At 27.6% G+C, this 9,575-nt stretch overlaps 1 pseudogene; it reads right to left on the reverse strand.

Moving 5' to 3' along the window:
• Positions 1-7,381: 7,381 nt before the first annotated feature.
• On the reverse strand, positions 7,382-8,426 carry LOC149510840 (ethylene-response factor C3 pseudogene; annotated as a pseudogene).
• Between the last annotated feature and the right edge of the window lie 1,149 nt (positions 8,427-9,575).

Here is a 9,575-nt window from a genome sequence, read left to right on the forward strand (position 1 = left end):
ATTTTATGTATTTTATTATTATTTATTATTATTATGTATTAATATATGTATATCTTTATTTATTTATTTATTTATTTTTTCTGTTAATATTTATATGTATTTTATTTATATAGTTATATATTTATTATTATATTATAATTTATTTATTATTTTTTTTTCTTGGAATATTTTTTTGGATTTATCTTATTTTATTTTTAATTATCTGTTAATAATTTTTTTTCTTTTTTCATTTATCTGATTTTTTCGTTTATCTGATTATTATTATTTTTTCTTTTCTTTTTTCTAGGGCTGTGATTGAAAGCTGAAGAATCCTACTGAGAATGGAGATTCAATCAGAAGAGTCTAGATTGGATTCAAAGATTGAATCCCCGTCCAAAGAGGAATTGGGATTGATCAGAAACTTCTGATCAATCCCTATAAAAGGGACCTCCTGGAACAGAACAGGACACAGAGAAAAAACGTGAGCAAAGCTGCTGATTTGAGAGATAGAATAGTATAGAAGGCTAAGAAGTATTCTGGGAGTTAGTAGGAATTTTTTTTGAAGATTTTTGGTGATTTTTTTTTAGAATTTTTTGAAAATTCCATATTCCGGTTGAATTTTTTCGACGAAAGTTGAATTTTTCGACGGATATTCCGGCCAACTTTGAAGTTTCCGATGAGTTGCCCAGTTTTCGACGACCTTTTCGAGAAACCGACCACCTTCCGGCCAACTTCCGACGAAAAATCTAGATTCCGACGAAATTTTCCAAAATCCAGCGTACATTCAACCGGAGTTCTTCAACAGTTTAGAGAGAAGCGGGAGAGAAAGGGGAAGAAGAGAGAGAGAGGGAATGAGCTTTCTGCCGAAAAATAAAGGGAAGAGCCTTATATACCCTCCTAAAACGATGTCGTTTTTGCCTTAAGTGACCTAGAGGATCCGCATGTTTTACCGAGATCCGACCCGACCCGAGCGTCGACCCGCTTCCTGACCCGCGTGTGTCTGCCCCCTTCCGAGCCGAGCCGAGCCGAGCTCCAAAGCCGCTTCTTCGAGCCGTTCCGCTCCAGGTTTTTTTTTTTGAATTTATTTATTAGATTAGGTTTATTTAATATTCTTTTTATATTTATTTTGTATTTATTTTTTTTTACTTTCCTTTATTTTGTATTTATTTTATTTTATTTTTTTCTTTTCACTTTTATTTTGTTTTATTTTTTTTTCTCTAAAAATAAAATTTCAAAAAAAAGGATTTTTGAGGAAAAGTTGAAAGTATCAATTTTCCTTAAAAATAAAATTTTAAAAAAAGGATTTTTGAGGAAAAGTTGAAAGTATCAATTTTTCTTGAAAATCAAAGTTTTCTAAAAAAAAAATATTTTTGGGGAAAAGTTGAAAGTATCAATTTTCCTTAAAAATAAATTTTCAAAAAATATTTTTGGGGAAAAGTTGAAAGTACCAATTTTCCTTAAAAATAAAAGTTTCAAAAAAATATTTTTGGAGAAAAGTTGAAAGTATCAATTTTCCCTGCATAAAAACAATCATCATTTCCTTCCTTTTTTATTTTTAGTTTCATTTTTATTTTTTTTTAAATAATCCGGCGACGGAGCCTCTGTAAGTGAGACAGTAGTTTTCTTGCATACTCCTGAGGTGAGAGAATTTTCTCAATTTTCTACTAAAAGTATTAGAGTCAATTGAGAATAATTTCCAATAATTAATCACTTGGTAAATTTTTAAGGCTCATTGGATAACACAAATTTAAGCTGGTACCATCTTTTGATGGGCGTTGTGAGGGTGCTATAACCTTCCTCACACGTAACCGAACTCCCGAACCCTGTTCTAGTTAGTAGACCTGAACCTATCTTTTAGGGACCCCTGAACTTAGGTGTTCCTTGAAAGGATAGATTCTTTAGGTGACCAATCGCACCTAGATAAAAAAAGATTAGTGGCGACTCCCTTAAGTCAATGTCTAGCGATAGATCTCCGGATCTAGACGTTATGACATTTATAATATCATATATCTTACCCTATTATAATTTTGTATACCAAACACATCTAAAAGGTACTTAGGTAAGTCATTTATTCTTTATTCTCTGTTATATCCTCTCTAAGTTTTCCTCATCTTCTCCATCTTGAATACCCAGCTGACTTAAGTGTCAATGTACACTCCGAAGCCACAACTTTAATGCCCTAATCGTTTTCTGCTCTATGAAAGGTTCTACTCGTCCCCACTCTGCAGCCTTTTTGAAGTCCTTCGCTATGCATCTCTAAAAGACCTCAACAAGTGTTAAAGACGATGCATATTATTATAACACTAAACAGAACATATATTTCCTTTGACAATTATTTAATTAAGGTTAATGTCACGTCGTATGTAAGAATTGCATAATTAAATTTGGTCTTAAAATCCAGTTTATCTTGTTCCAATCCAAGTCAAAGTAATTTTTTTCAATAATCTTCATGATTAACGTGCATGAACATATAAAAACTCTTGTGGCAATTAACAGTAATTCAATTAAAACAAAAGGGTAATTACATTTTTTATTTGAGTCAAATTGATGCGTAAAATGCGTATCTTTGTCTAATTAGTAGATATCAAATTTACAGACGGGTCTGTCAAAAGTCATAATAAAGAATGAAAAGCAAACTTTGTTTCTCTCAAGTGCCAATTTAACTAATTCTAAAAATATAATTGCAGGTCCTCGGTAGTCATTTGTCTTTAATATAAACTTCAAAAAAGGAAAAGTGACCAAGTTCACCTAACCATTCTACAAAGAAATTGATGAAACATCAAATAGGGATCAATCTCGGATCATGAGCTTTAACACTTTGCGAATATCATGAAATCAAACATACTTTTTTGAATTGACTAAATTTGGATTCGGACCTACGTACTTTTAACTTTGGGCCCTAAAGGTTACAATCAAGAATCACGTGACAAAAAAATTGAGTGATTGTAAATTGCTTTATGCCACTTAATTTGTTTTTAATAGGCTGCTTACAGTAATAATACATTCCTAATTTAATTATGAAATAATTAGTTGATTTAATAAATCATTTAAAATGGGAGTTCGAATTTGCATCATTTTCATTCTTATCCCTGTCTAATAGATAAAAAAATAAAAAAAAATCTTCCTTAACTCACATATTTGACTTAGTTAGACCATCTTACTTTAAGAGGATATGTCATTCATTAATCAAACATAATAAATTTTTTTTTTTTATATTTAAGAAATGACGATTCAATCTCTGCTTTTGAAGTAAAAAGATATGCATCCAATATTGAGTCGTAACTTTTGAATAACTATTATTAAAAAGTTAAACATATATTCTATTCTATTCTATTTATTCTTCTACAAAAGAAGAGCAGAGGTAACTATTCACCACTATATCAAACTTGATCATAAGAGTACTTGCCCATTTCAAAACCAATATATATTCAGAAGGGTTGAAGCACATCGGTTTTTTTTTTTTAGATAATTAAATAAAAAAATAGTTTGATTAGGCCGTTGCTTTGATCTTCTGAATAAAGGAAAGCTGGTTATACTTGCCAAAGAAAAAGTAATAAATGAAGTGATTAGTGGTTAAGAAACGAGTTGAAGTCATCTAGGTGTGGGTTCGACCCTGCCATCCCCCTCTCCCCTTGTAAGGCACTAACCCTCTTTTTCAACAAAAAAAAAATGAAGTGACAATATTTTTATGGTACATAAACTCGATTAAGAAAAAGTTAATTTAGCATATGTTTCTAAATTCACTAAACTTAGATTAGTCTTAATATTTATTATTTAATTGATAAGAGTCCAAGAATTTATTAAGACCTTAAAGCAGCACTCAGCAGGAAGCTTCCTTTCAGTTTGAAATTTGACTAAATAGTTATTACTAAAATCATTGGATTATGCCAACTGGGTTAATTGAGTTGGTAAGGTTCAAATATTTTATTTTTCTTTACTTGTAAATCATAGGTTCAAATCTTGTTGCCAAAAATTTATTTTGGTGGATGATCTATAAATCCAATGTAATCCCTTTTTGAAATTTATGGTATGCCCCTTCCATCAACCTAAAATTTTTTATGTAAAAAAAAATCATATGGAGTATATGTAGACTATAAAAATAATTAATTCATCCTCCACTGTTAGATATTTAATCTTTCTTAAGTTTTTCGTCTTAATTTGTTTGCTTTAAACATGAATTTAGAGCCAATGTGATTGTATAAGGAAAATAAACTATAACTCAAAGGACTTCTATAGATGATGAGGAGAAAAGATAGAAAGACTCTAATTTTTATTTTGCACTTGAAAAGCGAAGGAAGACAAAGATAGAGAAAGAAGGTCAAGTTTAATACACAAAGTTTTAATAAGATAGGATAAAATGATATTATAAATAAAATTATATTAAATAATATATCCTATTTTATGTTTGATATCTGTAAAGATTAAGATAGGATAATTTATTTATTAATTAAAATTATCTTTCCTTAAAATTTATACAATTTAAATTATTGATATAATTTTTAAGAGTATAATAGATTATGTAAGTTTAATCCCATGGATTAAAAATAATCTTATTCACTTTGGGAGAATTGAATCATCCTATACTAAGATGATGATAATCATTTTTATAATCTTATCCATTTCAATTAGATACAAACTAAGTATAATATAAAATGATTTTCATATTATCTTATCTATTATCCTATGCACTAAACATAATAGAAATTTACTGTTTTAGTAAAAGACCAACCTAGTGTTATCTTTGCTTAATATAAATTAATTGTTGTAGTTCATATTTTTAACTTTTCAATATGCAAAATTTATCACCAACAAAATCTAAACTCTCTCTCTCTCTCTCTCTCTCTCTCTCTCTCTCTCTCTCTCTCTCTCTCCATATAACTACCTATTTTTCTTTTATTCATAAAAAAAAGAAGCTCTTGAGAGAAAACTCTAGCTATTAAAGTACTTCAAAATTTTATGTTCAAAGTCTCAACCTTAAATCTTAAAATAAAATAGGATTACCTTTCCTAATTATATAATTTAGTGCCGTCTATACCAAAAAACCAATGAGAAGGATTGAAGGAAGAAAAAATAGGAAGTAATACATTAAAGTTCTTTTTTTTTTTTTTTAAGAAGATCATAGTATAAGAATAAGATAAAGGATTGTAAATGTTAGGATTTGAACTTCAAACCTAATTAATGTTATCTCTTAAGGGTGAGTGTATAAATTAATTGAGTTAAGTCTTGATTCATATTAAACTTCAATTTAGGTAAAAGTTTTGACTCATTTTATAAGAAGAAAAAAGAATTGAAGAGTTGATGTGGCAACCACTCCAAGACTATTCTAGATGCATAAATTTAATATACACATAAATATGGATCATGGTTTTATTTTAGTAAAAGGGTTTGATTTTTTTTTTTTTTGAGTAAATTTTGAATGGTTTGTCAATAAATAGTTCCTTTTTCTATTATCATTTGAACAATCTTTTTCTCTCAAGAATTTTCTTATTTGTTAAATGTGTGTTGGACATAAGTTGATATGTTTACATAAAAAAAATTACATTCTACTTATTTTTAATTAAAGTAGAATTGAAATTCAAATTTATGATCACCAATTAAATTATATTCAATTGATTCAAGAGTAAACATTAGTATCATGTTTCTAGCACACAACACTACTTGTATTTTATTTTTTTTTGTATCTTTCTTATTATATCATTATGTACCTTTCATATAATATCTTTTTTATGTGGAATCTCGGGTTAGATGAAATAAAGTTGTATTTTGCTTTATTATTTAATCAGTTGATAAAATTATATATAATGTTATATTACAATATGCATACAAACCTAATAAGATTTACTTATATGGATGCCTAGGTGGATAGTTTTTTAGATGACATATAAAATAATAATAAATAATTATAATAAATATTATCAAAATAATCAAATATCAAAAACTTTTAAACTAAATCATTAAAGAATAACAAATATTCAATTATTAATTTAAAAATGGATAAAACAATATATGATTATTTATTTTATTTAATATTATTTAAATCCATTTAAAATATTCAAATTTGTTTAAATTGATAAGAGCATGCATAAATTACTATTTAAAAGTTTTGGTTTAAGGACTTAAAAATATCCATCTTAATACATTTTTTAAAATATCCAATTAAATAAGCAAATAAAAACACCCATTTAAATAAATGGATAAAACCATGATCAATTATTTATATTTTAAAATACTTGATATAGGATTGAAAACATAATAGATGTTGCTATTCTATTCTATCTAAAACTCTTTTCTTTACTTCTTCCTTTCCAAATTTCTTCAAATTCTTCATTTAAAAGTTTTTTTAATTAATTTTTCTTTTCTAAACTCTATTTCTACCCTTAAATTTCCCTATTCGTTTTTTTTTTTTTTTACAATGATTTATGCAATCAATAAGAATAAACAATGGATTCTTTCAAAAATAAGAAGTAATTTTTTTGTTTCCTTGAGTATGTTATTTACTTTTAAAAAGGTTTTCATTTTATTGCTACTACTCTAAGTTCTATTCTATTATAGTGAAAAAAAAATTTAAATTGGAGTTTTCTTATCATTCTTTATTTTATAATGAATGAAATTTTTTTATCATAGATGCATCTATGCATAAAGAAGATAAATGTTTAGGGGATTGAGAAATGGTTTAAAATATGACGAACTTTTCTTGATTTGACTTCCTAAATCACATTTTTGTCTTCAATTTAAAATTTCTCTATTCTTTTGATCAGCTTCATTATTAAATTTTAAGTACACTTTATCTTAATTATTTATTTTTCTTATAATTTCTTGAGATCTATAAATAGTTATTACATTTGGATTTTATGTAAAACTTCTTTTTTATATAGCAAATTTCTCTTTTTAACCAATTAAGTAATCAAATTTATGAAATGAATTTAATTAAAAATTTTAATATTTTAAATGTTTATTAATATATTTTTCTAAATTAAGATGGAGGTCAAAAAGTTATTTAAAAATTTTGTTGATAAATTATATTTTGAAATTTTGTACTTTTAATTTATGAAATTAAAAATCAAATCAAAGATTTTAACATTTAATATATAAATTTAATTAAAAATAAAAAAGAGAGAAGATACAAATATTTAGTGATAAAAATAAAATTTTGAACCTATAAAAATTCTAGGTAGATTTTTAATGAATTAAATAAAATATTATTATAAATATAAAAATTCTATGCATTTGCACAGGTAAAAAACTAGCTATTAATATATTATATCATAATTTAAAAATATTTTATGCAAAATATGGCTATTTGTAGTCATATCCCCTTGTGGCCAAAAAAATAGTCATATGCTTAATTTGTTTTTTTTAGAGGAATATGTGTCAATAAATCCTATTATCAGTGACCTAGCAGAAGCCAAAATCTGTGTCTTTGGTGTATAATTTCGAAATATTCCTCAACTTTACATAGATTAATGGAAAAAAGAGAGATACGCATTTAAAAAATATCAAAATGTGAACCTTCCTACACCTTTACATTACAACTGGAGGGTTCTAAAACCAAAAAAAAAAAAAAAAATCAAGGCAAAATAAAGGAGAAAATGAGAAAAATGAGACAAAGAAAAGATGGAAATAGAAATGAACAATTTTTTTCTTGCCTCCTTTTCTTTTTTTTTTTTTTCATTCACCAAGGACTAGCAGTTTGATCAGAAGTAGTCAAGAGTTCTTCTAAGTAATCTGCACCTAAATCCTCCAAAACCACAACATTGTTTATCCGCACATCTCTTTGTTTCTTGCTTCTGCTTATCATTTTCCTTCGCATGGAATGTTTTCTCTTTAAAGCTACCACCGGTGAACACCCTTCCTCTTGATTGCACTTCATGTCTCTTAGTGATTGCTGCACTGTTTCGACCGGAAAGTTGAGTACCGCGGCGGAGCCTTTCATGGCAAAAGCAGCTTGATCATATGCCAAAGCAGCTGCTTCTGCAGTGTCAAATGTTCCAAGCCAAACCCTTCTGCCCTGCCTGGTTGAATCCCTTATCTCAGCCGCAAACTTCCCCCACGGCCGCCTTCTTACACCTCGGTAACACTTTTCTTTCTTGGGATTTTCGTTCTCTATTGAGCTAACTTCTTCTTCTTTTACTTGATTAGGATATGTTATTTCTGATGTTTCTTTTTTAGCCTCCGCGAGTAGCCCATATAAAAGCATCTCTTCGGAGTCATTTTCGTTGAAAGGAAGAGAGTTGTGGTCGAAAGGGAAAACTTCCGGTGACCCGAATGAAGATTCCGATGAGGACTTAGAATTTGGGGGCTGAAAAGGGAAGGAACCCATTGGTTTTTAAGGCTTTTGGAAGTGTTTCTCTGAAACTTCTCTGTATTTTTTACTCTGTTTTCAGTTAAGTGATCGATGCTGGAGGCAGAACAAAAAACTTGAGGCTTACCCTTTTTATAAAGGGCGATTTAAATGTAAAAAAATAAGACATAATAATAACCATACCATTTATATTTAATGCAATATCAATCTCTTTATATATATATATATATCAATACAATATCAATAAATCACATAATAATTAGAGATATTATTGTATGATTCAGTAATTTTGTGTAAATTTATAATAAATTAAATATAAATTTATTAAATATTTAAAATTTAAGAATATTTACTTTTAGAATTTCAAAATTTTAAATTCATTAATTAACGATGTGGTAATTTGTGATACATTTATAATCTATAATATCAATACATAAACACTACCTCAAATATAACCTGATATAATAATAAAGGCCAAATAAAATGACAAGTGGGAAAGGAAGCTGACACGGCACTATATTATTGATTGTTTTAAGTGGGTTCCACAGCCAAGGTTAAATGAACATGTGGGTCAATTACAACATGGCGGCTAAGTCAGAGTAAGTGACGGCAGCATGTGATCTAAGCTTTTGTTGGATGTGAAGCTACTTGGGACCTTGTCCACTTGTCATCTAACGTGGATGACGGTGACAACTCAGCTTGGCAGTTGGAAAAAACCGTTAAAAAAAGTTTGGAGGAAAAGAAATTGAACAAGGATCATGATTTTCTAACACTCATGAACTTAATTTGTTAGTTTTTCCAATAGGATTTGTTCTTTGCATTGATGGGAAAATGCGATGGTTCAATCTCTTTGGACAGGATTGGAACGTCCATTTCTCTTTATGTTTGTTCAATGAATTGGGGCAAACATCCCAATTCGTCCCTATATGACTTGACAATGAAAAGCACTATCTGTTTTGCTTCAATTTTAAGAAAAAATGCATCAGTTTCCTCTCGTACGTGGAAAATGAGAAAAAAAATTTATATCAAGAGTGTTTATGGGTTCAAATTTTTAAAAAATTAATATTTTAATATATATTTAAATTAAAATTAAATAAAAATATTTTACTTTCTTGAATGAAATTTAAGTTAAAAAATTTTTATAAAAGATTTATCATAATCTTAATCGAACCAAATTCAAGAATTAAAATAATCTAATTCGTAAATAAATTAATTTTTTATTCAAAATTTTAATAGTTAAAATTTATATATATTTTATGAATATAAACACGCATATTTATACAAATTTAAATGA

Source organism: Durio zibethinus, chromosome 27, assembly GCF_047325235.1.
Source record: "Durio zibethinus cultivar Kanyao isolate XHJ-2024 chromosome 27, ASM4732523v1, whole genome shotgun sequence".
NCBI classification, from domain to species: domain Eukaryota; kingdom Viridiplantae; phylum Streptophyta; class Magnoliopsida; order Malvales; family Malvaceae; genus Durio; species Durio zibethinus.